Here is a 14,886-nt window from a genome sequence, read left to right on the forward strand (position 1 = left end):
TTATTAGAAAAACAAATATGAAGTCGCCCTCTAACAAAACCACATCTTAACTCTTCAGAGAGAGGTTACCAAAATCAATGACTGAGAACATTTTTTAAATAAATACAATTACACTGGAAGTTTATAAAGTGTTGTATTCTAAATGATATTTCAACATAAAAGATTCAGAATCCTATATTAAGCTTTTTTCCCTTAGGTTTGGATTATGTAAGATCAAACTCAGCTAGTATATAAACATGTAGAACTCAGTAATACTTTCAATGAGAATTTTATTCCCATCCTGGCTAGATGTGGCTTATTGTTTTTAATTATTACCAGATATCTACTGGTTTTGTTTTTCCTTTAAATTGTCCAGCTTCTAAAGACAAAACTATTTTAATGTCTGTAGAACAGAAGTAAAATTCAAATTATTTATGATTTGTTCTTATTATTATTATCCATATATCACCTCAGGATGTACTTTTGGTTCTCCTTGTTCCCTTTTTTAAGCATTAGGATTATACAAACATCTATACAGAAGTGTTTAAATAAAAATTTTGTTATTTATAACAAATAAAGGTGTTAATGAGCTTAATATGAATCAATCTTAAGCCTGTGACTGTTGTAACACCACAATATGTACAATGATACTGTAAAATATTACTGTTTCAGAAACCTTAACAGCATAATTATTCACCCACCTGTTTGTCAGCACACCAATTCAAAACTTACATGCCAAACATTTCTTCGTAAACAAAATAATATTGGAGTACTCAAAACAGCTCCACCTAGAAAAGGTTATGACTCCTTAGGGAACTCACCTTGGACTGTCTGTCTTTTCCAGACTGTCAAATTTCTCACATTTAATGTGCACTCAAGAAAAATGCACACACACTTGAATCCAAAGGAAAATACTTGATCTGAAGAAGGATAACACATGAATTGTAGAGGGCTAACGTTTAAATTTTTTTTCCTAAGGTAGTATCAAGACTGATGGTTTTAAATGTTAAGAGTGATATCCTAGAATATCTATTAATTTGAATTTCAGAAAAGACAAATCATACTGCTAAGGACTAACAAGTTGTTGCATCAAACACAGAAACATTCATCAGCTTATACAGTCAAGGATGAAAACCAGTGCCAGCATATTGCATGTTTTTTCATTAAGTCTGAAATTTTCTATTTATAAAGCATCAAAAGGAAATTCTTTTTTTCTAAACAATATCTGTTACAAGCAGCAGGTAGAGCTGTTTACAGCATTAAGGCCTATGAGCTACTAAATGAACTACTGATAGGGTAGGTACTCATCCCTGCAGCTCTACTTCCAGGGGGAAAAGAAAAAATAAAGAACAACCACAAAAAACGAAAAGATTTATGATAAAAGCCATCTGTACACAGTGTCATTCCCTAAAGAGTATTCTACCAAATGGACACTTCTCTGCACTTATGACTAGCCCATTCCAGACTTACCCCTTTTGCCAGTTTCTGTCATGTATTACATCAGACATAGGTGGCTGTTTCCTTCTGATGAAAGTAGGACTTTGATCGAATAATACTGTGGTTTCTTTACAAACTCACCTTTGTATGTTGGGTTTTTTTTATCATTTTAGGAATTGTAGCAGACATAGTGCTAAAAGTAATTCAGGGAATATGATTTTTGTGCTATACTCACATATTGGTGCTACCGTACTGGCTACATGTACATTGGTAAATGTGCTTCTGGGAGTATGTGCATAAGACAGAGAACTTTACTTGAAGGATTTCATAAAAAACTGCCCTTGAATGATTTTCTAAATCTATCTTAAGGAATTTGCAAAGATTATTCTCCTCTTGCTCCTGCTCACCATTTCAGAATGACATATATTCAAACCTTTAAGGCTTCTAACTATTCAACTTTGACACTGCTCTGCTCTCTCTTTTCCAGAAACATGATATACTACAGCTCAAAATGCAGCTCTTCAGTTATTTGGGGTTTTTCAACTGATGAGAGCATTTGTAGAGGGCCCAGACATAGCACAAAATGAAATCAACAAAAGTTTGACAGAGGGCTTTTCTTTTTGCAGTATTTTGAAAGGCAATTGACAAAGAATTCTGCACCTTGGTATCTAGAGCAAGCAGCTACAAGCACCTGCCTCAGACCCTCCTCCTCCCTGACTGAGAGTGCTCTGCAAGTGCTGCTTAGAACATGATATAGCACATTTATAAACATAACCAGCAAATGCACAGTGGCAAAAGGCTTGCCTCAAAACACTTTAAGTCAGTGAAAAGACCCCTAGCAACTACAACAGGCTTTACATCATGCTACTGAAGAGTTGACTATACCAGGCAATGTATTTTTCTAGCATCTGGTGCAATCCCATTTGCAGCAACTACAGTTCAAATAACTGCTTAACTATTTAAACCAGAATTCATGCTTCAAAGTTTTTAATTTTACTAATGAAAATGAAAATTATGTTTTATGCTATAGTATAATTCAATAAGGGTTAGTATGTGTTCCTGCCACTGTAAAAACCTTCAGATCATTTACTGCTTTTCAACAGAGGATGTCCAATACAAAATGGCAAATAATCACTTGTGTCTCATCCCATTAATTTGATATCAATAACTGAGTATAGAAAGAGGCAGAGATGAGTGCAAACTCTGCCATGCAGTAAGAAAAATAGAATTGCATCACTTGTCATTTGAATATTTGGCTGTGAGTTCTTTTGTTGCTGATTTCCTCTTATTGTTGGATTAAATAGTCAAGGTTGTATGATGAGGAGCAGCTCAATGCAAAAGCACTACCTTCCTCATTATCAAAGGATGCACAGGGGAAACAGAGGAAGTATGACTGACTTCTTGCCACTCTTGTTCTCTGCTTTGTATTTTCTAGCACTAGCAATTTTTGTTTATATGATGATGATACAGCAGGGTAAAATACAAGTGGCAAACCCACATTTTGCTGGATGCTTTTCTGTTCCTTTTTCCCCTTTTATGTGGTGCTATTTTCTTTTTTCTGCCTCCATTTCTTTAAAAAATCTATTACAGTCCCTTTTGAAATTGTAAAATATTGACATTTCTAACTTCATAGAAGGGGACTCTACTTATTTAGTAGTAAAGTGTGTTTTAAAAATATCTGTATCTCTATTTTGTTTAGCTGTGCAGGAAGGCGACTGTAATGCCTTTTCAGAAAGTCCACATGTTTTCTGATTCGCAGTGTTGGACTTATGCCTGTGGGAAAGTCAAATAGTATTTGATAGTGGTGATTTTAATATATTGCATGCATACACATAAGGATAAAATAATTTTCCTAAAATATTGTCGTTCAAGAATTTTAAAGTACTACAGGTAAAAAAAAGAAAAAAAAAAAGAACATCAAAATCTTTAAAATTTAGTACAACTTGTATAAACCACATGTGGGGGAATTTTCCAAAGGGCAATCTTAGGCATACAGCATCAGTACCAGATACTCAGGCTGGGACATTCAGAGAAAAAAAGGTAACTTTCCAAAGAAAATTGAGCACTTGGGCATCATTCTGCTCCTGAAATATGCCCTCAATCCTCAATATGTTAAGGTGGAAAATGTCTACTTAGCCAATGACCTTTTCAAAATCTTCTGCAATGTGTGCTGTTTTCACAGTTCTGCTCATGGTATCAGGTGGAAAATCTTCTGGAATGCTAATTCTATTTTTTGAGGCAATGCCCTCTAACCTCTTGCCAGCTGCCAACTTCCCCGTGCTAGAATTCACTCACCCAAAAGGGGAGCTCCTTGACTCCCCAGGTCCCCAACCACTTGTTTTCTGGTATGTTCAGGGAGACAAGGCTTCCACTGTTTCCCACCCCAAGAAACAGGAGGGGCAGACAGATGTTGCAGAGCTGGCCTGCGGTCTCAGAGCTCCCATGCACATACCATTTGTCTAGTTAGCTGGATAGCATCCTGCACAGAGACAAACAGCAAATCTCAGGGCACAGGAATCCACGACATGAGAGGTTTGAATGCTTAAGTAGATGCAGATATTGAAAGCCTGGTAACCTTGATGATGCCAGTTTTGTGGCACCTTTTTTATGTGTAAGCTGCTGATGGATCCGGCTTGCCGCTGCTGCTTTGCTTACCCGCTACCTGGCTATGTAATTGTATGCCATTGTCTGATAACAGGTAGAGGGGAAACGTGTGGACAATCTGCTCTGAAAACCAGACCTCATGTCTTTATATCTTATGAGTGGTCTGTACTGAAAGCTAAAAGCAAATCGGAAATTGCAGATCTGGTTGTATGCACATCTAGTGAATCAGCTTTACGAGATTAGAGCTATAAAGTGTTGTGACAGGTGAAAATGTTGTGACCAGCAAGAAATTCACTTCGGCCAGAAAAAAAACAAAAACAAAACAGAAACCAATCTTGTTAAAGAAGACAATGAAGTTTTAAGCACAGGAAAGTCCTTAGTGAAGGTACTGACTATGCTGCAGAGGACATAGACAAAATGAAAAGTGTAAGTGATCTCTGCCATAGTTGTGTTTCCGCTACGGCTAGATGAAAAGTTTTGAATAAAAGGAGGACAAGAAGTGTGACAGTTTTGAACAAAAGAAAAAGTGTACTGTAAGCCTGCTGTGCCTATTTCTGAAAGCCAGCATCCAGGAGACAGGGTGCTATTAGGTAGATATCTCAGCTGCAAGTGTTATTTTTTAAAGGTCAGTATAACTAGACATTAGGCATCCAGGTGAAAGTTCTTCTGACAAGTATTAATTAACTGGATTTCAGAGCTGGTGACTGAGTACCCTTTAGCAGTTATTTCCAAACAAGTCAACTGGTCAATGTCTTAGCAAGAAACAACCAAAGCAAGCCCTAGGTGTCAGCTTGTTTTAGGTGCCCAACTCTTGGGCTAATTGGCTCTTGATGCTCTCAGGCAGCCTAGTAGCCCTGCAGATTAGGGCACACACCATTGTCATTCACTGGAGGTATTTGTAGCAAGCTGAAAAATTCCACATCAGCTGTCACAGTATCTGGAAACCCCATGGAAGACACTGTGTGAGCTGACCTTTTGTTCAGATTTGTAATTTTAAAAATCGAAACCAAAAAAAACCACCCCACCAAAAAAACCCCTCAAAACCACAAAACTAAAACACAGGCTTCTTAACAATAAGGATTTGCATTTTCCTGTTGTCTCTATTGTCCATCACTTCAGAAAGTTACATCAATACTCAAAGCAATATGTAGTTCACACCACATGCAAGTGATAAATCCTTTAAATGTGATGGTTATAGGGAAATCTGAAGTATATAAATTCATAGAACACATTCACAATTTTATCATGCTTCAGCGTTCCCTTGCTGCAAAACAAGACAGTGATTAGATAAGGGACATCATCTACCACTTCTGACCCTAAATGGATACATCTTGAATAAAAAGCTTATCATCATTCATTATTTGTCAATGTATCGCAAGACCCCATGGCCAACCACTCCCAGGGAGGCTAATCCAATGCCACAGAGAACACATAATACCACTTTTTGCTTGATTTTTCACAAAGCTTTCTGTAGTGTGCAGTGTGCAGAAACCCACAGTACTTTCACAGACTCAGGAAACAGGAGATACAATTTGAGGAGCAGAGTGGGACATGATGAGATCTGAGCTTGAGAGCCATTCTACAGTCTGCAGAGGCATAACTGACAAATATGATAAATTACTTGCCAAGTTTGTGTTCAAATTTCTTAAAAGAACTATTCCTGGTAACAAGCATGTGCTCTTCCTCTCTCTCCACGTGTGTGTGTATATATATAAATATATATACATATATATATAAAAATAACAGCTTGGCAATCTCTGGCAGAAGGTGGAATCAAAGCACTGATACTACTGTTAAGCTGGAGGTACACAGATAGCTAATGTACAGTTTGTTTACATTTCATCAAACATGACAGAGAAAATAAGAGCATGACACACTGATATTTAGGAAAGTGATATGTAGCCAAAATGTGTCTCTGTCTACAAATCAACATGATTGATCCAGCACACATACCCGCCTGTCTTCCCATTTGCAGAAGTCACAGACAACAGCAGGGATTCCTCTGCTCCACGTATCCCTGTTTTCCTCAGCAGTGATTTGTTCAGAAAGGTACTGAACTGGCCATATAAATATGAGTTATACAGCCTGTAATAACAAATAATATAAAACCTAAGTACACTAGTTGCAAATTTCCTACAACTCCAACAATAAAAAAAAACATATTAATGTCAATATGAGTTTGAGCAGGGTAAATGTTGTTGAATAAGCATACTTTATCTCTTTGCACTGTTTCTGACGTGCAGTTCACAAGCAAATATGGGAGCAAACCTGTTCCACGTCACAGGTCAGTACTTTGTACTGACCACCACTCATGCTTGATTTCTGTCCTGCCTTCTGGGTGATAGCATTAATGCAGTAAATACAACTTCTTAGTTACCTTTTCTGACAATTGCCAGTTCTTACTTTTGGCTTCTTCCACCTTTCTAAAATAGCGGTTGACAACAACAGTCACAACTCTGGATCACATTGAACTGCTTTTTGTGCAGTAACCTGTTATGTATGTCACCTCCAGCATATTTTCGAAGGTGTTTGGAGGTCCCTCAAGCCCTCTGTCTTTTAGTTAGAATTAAGAATGAAAAATTTTCTGTTCCAGGAAACTTCTCTGAAAGTTCTAGCGTTAGTTTCCATTCTTCTCATGGACAAAGGCAAGGTATTTTGAAATTTATCACTGGGGAACAGCAGCAGAAGAGACAATTACACTTTAATGTTGCTTACGGCTCATACATAAATCAGCATACCACATCTTCAGTGGACTGAGAAGGCTTAAGTATGGCAGAACCAGCTTTTGCAGAAGTTCAATGCTCTTCACAATCAACCAAACTCCCTAAATCTGTACCGGCTATGAGCCTAATGAAATGAGAATGGTGCTTATACATAAATACTAAATAAATAAAATATTTTAAAAAATATCAGTCCTCAGAATATTGTTGTGATATAGCATGTGAATTCATACATAGAACAACTCTAAGAAATAGAGTAAAAGACCCTTATACTGGCCCTAAATTTGGAAGTGCTGCCTGCATTCAGCTAAGGGCTAAATTTGGCCTACAGGTTTAATCACTGTTTTGGAATTTGCTGTTGAAAACAACTAGACAAAACAAGACATTTGCAATTTAAAAGCTCCAAGTTTATATGATTTTATGTATGAAGATTTTAAATGCTTTCAAGATTTCCTTTCTTAAAAGTTTGAAACTTAAAGACCTTAAACCTAAAATAACCTCAGAAGAAGTATTACAGAAAGAATTATTAATTGATCTTCAGCCTTATCAAGACCTATTTCTCTCTTCCCATCATGTGTTGTTCAAAAACATTATTAGACTACTATAGGCAAATATTCATTCCATTATGAGTGCTGCTTACACAACACAGCCAGGAGCAGGATTTGGTCCAGTGCTTTTCAGACTGAAGCAGAAAAACCTCTTCATATCTCTTTAGCATTTTCTTTATTAAATATAGGTTCCATCTAGGTACTACAACCTGGTGTTGAGCATTATTGCGAGGCAAATACCTCAAGATCTATGTGGTTAAGGGGAACAATCAAGCTGGCTGCAGAGAGAGCAGGAAATGCCCTCATTTATGTTTGTTTAAGATTGGTTCACAGGACAAATCCAGGCTAATGTTCATGGCCGAGTTGAATAAATGATAGTGCTTTGCTTAGCCAGATACCATAAAAATTCTGAGCACTGAGGATAAGCTGCTTCTGGGATTAGCAAGGGCTGAATTTGGCCTTTTTTCTTCTTTTTTTTTTTCAATGTGATCATGCAGCTAATAGCTGTTTCTGTATAAACATTGAAGCTACATAAAGATATTAAAAAGCTTTTAGTTAGGAGGGGAAAAAAATTTTAATCTGAATTAAACTGTATTTATTATTTCATTATACCACTAAATGGAAATTAGACCTTAACATTAGTTCATTTCCAACACTTTAAAGTCAATCAATACAGTACAAAAGAAGAAACAATAATGAGGCAAGGAGCACCTTTCAATATGACAACAACTGGCTAATATTGGTAGCATGGTTTCACTATGATGATCCAAAAGATATGTTTCAAAATAGCAGGTCTGCCTATTTTCGGTAAAAAGCTAAGTGAAGGGTCTTCATCTTTCTAAAATCATTTAATCATAAGTTAAATGTGGTTTTGGTTTTTTTTCTGTATAATAATCTTGAGAGCAAATCTTGCTTTGTTAGCTAAAAGTGGTATAAAATTCCCAGTTTGTTATGCTTTTCATTGCCCAATCTGAGCCACTTCTTTACACTTGGCTTTCTACTAACACCCACAGGTTACAGTAAATAATTGTTTCAATTACACCAAACTGTAAACCAGCCAGTAAATCCATTTATTGTGAAAGAACAGTAGAGCACTAATGTGGTCAAATTACAGCTTCCATGAAGAGGGAAAACATTTGTCCAATAGAATAAAAGAAGAAAGAATACTGACCAGAAAACCTATTTCTAAGAACAATGTAGGTCTTATCCTCATAAAAATCCCAAAGAAAAGCAGTCCTCAAATCCTGTACTCTGTCAAAACCAGACTTCAGGGATGCCAGCCACTTACAACACCTCAAAAGAGTTTAACTTGAAAAGATCCTTTGATATGGCCAGCTACTGTTCTAAAACAAATTATATGTACATTTTTGCATAATGAATGTGGTATTCTTGAATTTTTAAAACATGTGACTTTATTCTCCCTTATATCCGCATCCAACAATTAATCCAACATCCAACGGTTAATCTAGTTTCTCATTTTGACATCCTACAGATTTAAGCTTCTGGTAGCTTTCTCTTGGCTCCTGCTTGCTTAATTCCAACAGAAATAAAGAACTCATGGGAGAGTTCTGTCTAAAGATAGAGCTCAGTGGTAACACAAAATTATCTTCTGAGCTTCTCTTTAGTAATCATATCAGTCCAAAATATCATGTGGCTTAAACAAGGACAGAATGTCGCAACAATATTTCAATCTGAAACTCATGTCCATGTATCTAGTTTGGAAATAGAAAGATGAATCTAGACTACATGTTTAACACCAAGATTAAATTTTTTTACCTTTAGAGCTGGGCAAAGATTAAAAGAAATGAATGCAAAAAGGTTTTGATGAAAACAAACCCAGAAAAATAAGAAACCACCCAGTGGGTATTTGTAACTATGATAGATGTCTTTTCATAAGATTTGTGGAAGCAGCAGTCGGAAAACAAATTTCAAGAGAGCAACACAAATAAAGTAAGATTTTTCATGTATGTGGAAATTCTTGTAGGAATAAACATTCACAGTGGGTTCACAGACAGAGTAGGAAAGCATATGTCTATACAGATGCATACAAACATCTCATCTTACACAAGCAGACATTCAGAAACAGTTAAAGGCATTAAAAATGTATTATTCAACCTTTGACACCACATTCAGGAATTCACTCCTTCTCCCTGGTTTTCTTTTCTGCACCTCCAGAGAAGCCAGTTCCAAAGAGATTGCTAGTCTAAACACGGAAAGAGTTGATAGAATGCAAGTTCTCTTGGCAAACCCTGTTTTCCAGCACTTTAAAACTGTTGTTTTGACCAACACTGCTTAAATGTTCTTTTTTCCATCTTTTATACTCTGTACCACATGAACATATGGCTCAAAAAATTTTCATCCCTGAAATCATAAAACGTCAGACTTCTAACAGCTTTATCTGTGAAGGCTGACAATACTTACAATCTGGAGTTGATGCTACCAAATCCTGGAAATAGCACAGCCTTCAATAGTTGGAGCAGAAATTCCAATTCCCTAAAACTCAGTTAGTCATCACACTACCAAAGCAGCCAGAGGCAAGCAGACTAAAATATGCTTTTCCGCCACCATCTTATGACTTCAGGTTTTGGAGAAAAATAGAAATATGTCATTTTGAAGAACATACAGTGCTTTTACCCTCAGCGTTTCAATGTATACCTACTTCAGTGCATACTGGATTCTAGTTCCTTCTTTAAAAGGAGACACCTTGCTTTTTCAAAAGGTGGTGTTATATGCTTGTCCAGGCTGGGTATAGTCAGTCATTACTGTGGAAGGATGGGAAGGGCTGATGATAATGATTCCTTAATTCCTACTCAGCTTCCCACATTACCTGTAGAACGGCTTAAGGCTGTCATGAATCAGAACTTACTCACCTGATTGGAATTCCTGCAACAGTTCCCAGTGATAATCTTAAGAAAGGTTCAGCTTTGTGGATGAGGACAAGTTTAAACTTGACAAAGACTGTGTTATCCATAGCAGACCATGAGGTTTTTAGAGTAACAACTTACTAATAATAGATTGGCAGTAGATAAAAATGTGCAACATTAAAAAGCAAAAAACCCAAACCAATAGTTATATATGATCTTATGTCTAAAAATCCTTACCTACTAAGGAGATTTTTTTTCAAAGCAGAAACAGATCAGTTTTGTGACAATAAATTAGTGTTTCTGTGTATGTAATGTCTGACTCAAATTTATGAATTTACAACTGTAAGTAATATAACAGGTTTGGTGCATAGATGAAATTATTATGGTTAACTAAAACCACACAAACTCACCTCTAGGAAATGTGGCACTTTCAGAGATATTTCATTTCAGAACCAAGGAGTCATTTCTTGTGAGTGAAGAGAAGAATGTGAACATAATGAGAAAAAAAAATCAATAGTCAGCAGAATCATTTCAAGTATCTGAGTAGGTAGCTTTTATTTAAAAAAAAAATATTTTTTAAAAAAATGAAATTCACTTTGAAGGTTTTAACTGAACTGAAGAAGATCAAGACTTCTATGATGGTTACTTACAGGATGTTGCTAGAAAGTCAATAATCTTTAGTACTGACAGCTATTATACTATAGCAAAAAAATACCTTTCTTCAACTGTAGTTCTTACTTAAATCTGTAAGATTTCTTTTCAAAAGGCTTAGCTATTAAAAAAATATATAAAGAAATTCCAGAAATCTGGTACCATTATAGAATATTTTACAGTTTAAGATAGTGTCAGCACTTACTCTATAAACCCTTGCTTTCAAAGGTTTATGACTGAGCCGTAAAAATCAGTACATTGTATAACTTCACTTATTAACTCTCATTTTAGGAGTCCATTTCACCCCGCCCTTTCCCCCTCACTAAATATCCAGAATATTTTTCTTTACTTAAGTTACAGAAACATAATTCTAGAAATAAATTTTTATAAATACTCTTTTATGAGTTATTTTCTACCATTTATTTTCCCTTCACAATTACACAGCATGACATTTTAAATTGTAATGTAACAAACCTTTTAATATAAATGTAAGATGTTCTCTCAGGTTTCAAAGACATAGGTTATTAATAACTCGGTAATTCTAATACATTTAATCTCCAAATCCTGAGCTTCTATTTTAGCTCACCTCATTCATTATTGAGAAATAAGTCCCTTAGCTGTTGTTTTTCTTTGCTGTTGCCGCAGGTCTCAGCAGCACCCCCACCTGACTCTGTATCAGTCTGATACCATGTAGAAAGCTGTGAAACAGAACCACATTTTCATGAAAGATTTGCAGAAATCCCACGTCTTGTTTCCTGCCTTGCCTCTTTGTATCTGTGTGGCAGACACAGGCATAACGCTAGCCTCACATATTCTTAGCAGGCTTTGGTGTTATAGTAGCACCAGCATGTCTGGTAAGAGCAATCCTCTCTATACTGTGAAGAAATTTCATTAGGTTTCATACAGTATCAGAACTTCTTAGCATTTCAACTCAGTTGCAAGCTACAAGCCACCAGAATTGGTGGCAGCCAGCCACAGCTGCAGTAATCTCCCACATGTATGTTCCTGCACAGGTAGGGTCTTGATCCCACATTATTGCCAAGCACTCAACATTATCCAGAACTTCACAGCAACTCTCTTTGGCTACTCTACCATAATCATGACTGCAAGGCAGAGACAGACCTGTTTTGCTGCTGGCTCGGTTGGTAGCAGCCCTACAGACTAGTGGTAGTGAAACTATTGCCTGGCCTGCGTCACCACAGTCTTTGCACAGATGTGCAAAGGATTCACTTGTCAGCAGTAGTCCATTCTGATCTTCTGAAGGAGTTAAAAAAGTGAATAGCCTTGAAATACATGAAAAGATGCCTGAGCTGGAGTTAGAGAAGGAGGGGGAAGGGTGGAAGGTGAAAAATATTCTATTATAAATAGGTCTCATCAAAGACAGCTGCTCATGTGGTAATCGTTGTCCACCTCCTTTTAGTTACTCTAAGAATTAGCACATCCAGGTAGATGTTCAGTGGTTTCAGGAGCTACAAACAGAGGAGAGAATAAATGTCTATCGGGTGTGAAAGTAAGCAACTCACCCTTTACACTAGAATATATTTTATTCCCCTTCCTATTCTCACATTAGATGCTTCTCCCTGATTTATTCTAGGCATGAAGTCCTCTGTCTGAGGATCTCTTAGATTCATCATCTCATCCTGCTGGAAAGACAGGCTCCTGTCTTTCCTCGCCTTAGCAGTCCAGATGGACATCTGAAGGAATGGAGGAGACAAAAACTCTTAAGAGATGTTGGCCTTCAGGAGAATCCATGGCTTTCTTCCTGCTGGTGTTAGTTTGTTCAAAAAAACCTTTGGAATAACTAAATTAACTCTTCACTGTGTGTTCAGCACTGGCATCCAGAGTAGCAACTTTCCTGTTTCGTGCAAGCTATTAAACACCTACCCTCCTTTGACAGATCTGGTACATTGGTACAAATGGTCTTTGAGAAGCAGTAGGAAAGTTCCTGGTCTGACTTTATCCCTGTCACCCTGTGATGGCACTGATGAATAATAGCCAAACACTGGTAAAGGTCCTTTTGACCAGCAGCAACAGGGGATGCATATGGAAACTGACCAAAGGGGCAATGTACAGGTTTAAATGAATCAAAGCTTTTTCATGTGTGCCGCTGGGTGCCATCTGCAGAGAGACCCAGTAGGTCTGAAGGAGGACATGGCTGAGCATTACTACATGTTCATTTCCACTTCTGCATTCCTGAGTAATCTAACAGAGCACTAGTCCTTTCTCAAGAAGTATGTTGATGTAATGTAATAAAAAGGATTGTATTGATTTGGCTGTCAAACACAAAGAAAGATGAACTCACTGACATTCTCAGAATTGAGGCAGAGTTCTCTTGTCTCCCTTTCTGTCTGAAGAGAAGGAAAAACGCATGGCACTTCCACACTGTGAAACTTTCTTATTTATTTATCAATTTACTTGCTTTCATCCATTTCTTTTTTCTTCATGTTGCCTCAAATTTCTGCCCTGAGACATGATGTTTTCAGCTGGCCTATTGTACCTAGTTCTTTTCTCTAGAAAGTGCTAACTGATAGCAAGTAAAATTCAACTGTCTACTTAGTCAGTTATGATATATCAGCACTCTCCTAGATTAAGTCCTCTTAGGAAAGAGAGATTCATATGTCTATATATGTCCCAATCTTCCTAAATAACTATCTGAGGAACTGACATAAAATCAAATAGAGTGATTGCTTTTAGTTTCTTTACCCTCTTCTCTTCATGTAGTCTACTGAAGGGTTTAAGCTCCACTGGGAAGTGTATCAGATTTGTATATCATATTTCTAATAGCACACATATGGCTTAGTGAAAAACAGAAATAACAAGGTACTCTAGGCTCTCATTGTTCTTCTTTTAGTATGATCTACAGAGGCTGCACAGCTTGGATTCTTTTTGTAAGAGTATCACTATCTTTCGGACTAACTTTCAGTAAACCAATCCATTCCATTTTTCCTTATTTATGAAATGGTGATAGTAGTATTCTGTAAACCAAAAAGCACTTTAAGTCCAAAGTGTCATCATTATTACCAAATTAACTTCAAATTTTGTCATTTCCCTCCCAGAAATATATACATACTAAAGCCAAAAACCCCCCCAAAAACAACCAATCTGCAATAATTATGACCTTCTTCAAGGCCTTTTCCTAGCAAGTGAAAGGCGCCAATTAACTGGTCTGTATCATGTGGAACACGGATTCTAGATTTACAAGTCATCATCAAATGTCAGGGAAGGAAACTGAAGAAAGTTAGTGGTTTCAGAAGTCCTTGAATAAGGTCATGTACTGTTATTTAACTACTTAATAGGACACAAGAAATAGTTTCCATTAGATTACAGAGCAAGAATACTAGGTCTTCAACTGCATCTCTTGTTCTTGGTGATTAAAATTGCTTTTCTTCTATGGGAAACTGCTCAACTACAACTTCAAGGTTATGTGCTTTCTAAGAGCACAAGACACCTGAGTCGGGGTCTTTCTATAAACATGTACAGTGGATATGTCACTGGAAAATAGAAAAAAGGAAAATCAAAATGGAAGCTGATGCTAAATTTTCATATTAACACTTACACTGAACAATCAGATTTCAGAATGAAATACAAGAGAAACAATTTTGTCTTAATCTTCTTATCAAGTTTAAAGGGCAAAGGTAGTTTTACCTATGGACAAACTGCATCCATTCTTTAGAAATGCTAAAATTATAATCATTATTTCTGGATCATTTATAAATGGCAGTTACTTCTCTAAAAAAATAATGTTATTTGGACTCTAGAAAAACAGGAACTTGTTAATTATAGACTTGAAGTACACATCAGCTGGCTGGGATACAAGAAAGCTTTTGAAACAACTGATTAATTTTTGAAACATTTTCCTAATTGCAGAGAGAAATAAAGAAACAAAGCAACGAAGTTTCACAGCTAAAATTTTCCTGCACTAGTATCAATAGACATTTTTCTTTTAGCAACTTAACAACCAAAAAGAAGCTGGTTCTGTTCTGAACCATCTGCTTTATTGTATTTAAAATTGCATATAATGATTATATGAATCTGAACATTTAACATTTCTGGCTACTTTGGGAGAAAAATGCAATTTCATAG

General features: G+C 36.5%; 1 long non-coding RNA gene across 1 annotated transcript in view; it reads right to left on the reverse strand.

Annotated features, from left to right (window-relative positions):
• LOC115610838 overlaps nucleotides 1-14,886 on the reverse strand; it is a 28,891-nt gene that overhangs the window by 11,180 nt on the left and 2,825 nt on the right. The window contains exons 2-4 of the long non-coding RNA XR_003992356.1: nucleotides 11,390-11,501; nucleotides 10,563-10,618; nucleotides 5,974-6,105 (exon numbers count right to left, since the gene is read on the reverse strand). This is a non-coding gene — a long non-coding RNA (uncharacterized LOC115610838). The remainder of the gene's footprint in view (nucleotides 1-5,973; nucleotides 6,106-10,562; nucleotides 10,619-11,389; nucleotides 11,502-14,886) is intronic.

Source organism: Strigops habroptila, chromosome 7 (genome assembly GCF_004027225.2).
Source record: "Strigops habroptila isolate Jane chromosome 7, bStrHab1.2.pri, whole genome shotgun sequence".
Lineage (NCBI taxonomy): Eukaryota > Metazoa > Chordata > Aves > Psittaciformes > Psittacidae > Strigops > Strigops habroptila.